This window comes from Mycetomoellerius zeteki, unplaced genomic scaffold, assembly GCF_001594055.1.
Source record: "Mycetomoellerius zeteki isolate Tzet28-1 unplaced genomic scaffold, Tzet1.0 scaffold48, whole genome shotgun sequence".
Taxonomy (NCBI): Eukaryota; Metazoa; Arthropoda; class Insecta; order Hymenoptera; family Formicidae; genus Mycetomoellerius; species Mycetomoellerius zeteki.
The window spans coordinates 433,044-433,309 of record NW_017257479.1 but is presented as its reverse complement, the minus strand read 5'-3'; positions in this window follow the sequence as shown (position 1 = coordinate 433,309).

Genomic DNA, 266 nt, shown 5'->3' with positions numbered 1-266 from the left:
CAGCCATTGAAGCAACCAATCAGCGCTAGTTCGAATAGCGCTGAATAGCGCTGATTGGTTGCTTCAATGACGCATTCGCGCAGTCTTTTTCCGCAACGTATGATTTTACCATAAGAGTTAATCGATCGAATGATGATTTCTGATTAGTTCCGCCATACTCAGGGAACGAAAGTAATAGTAAGGCTGGTATTCATAGTCGATTCTTATTTCAAGACCGTCTTAAGTAGTGTCTCAAGATGCTAATGTTGGATTCACACTGCATCCGA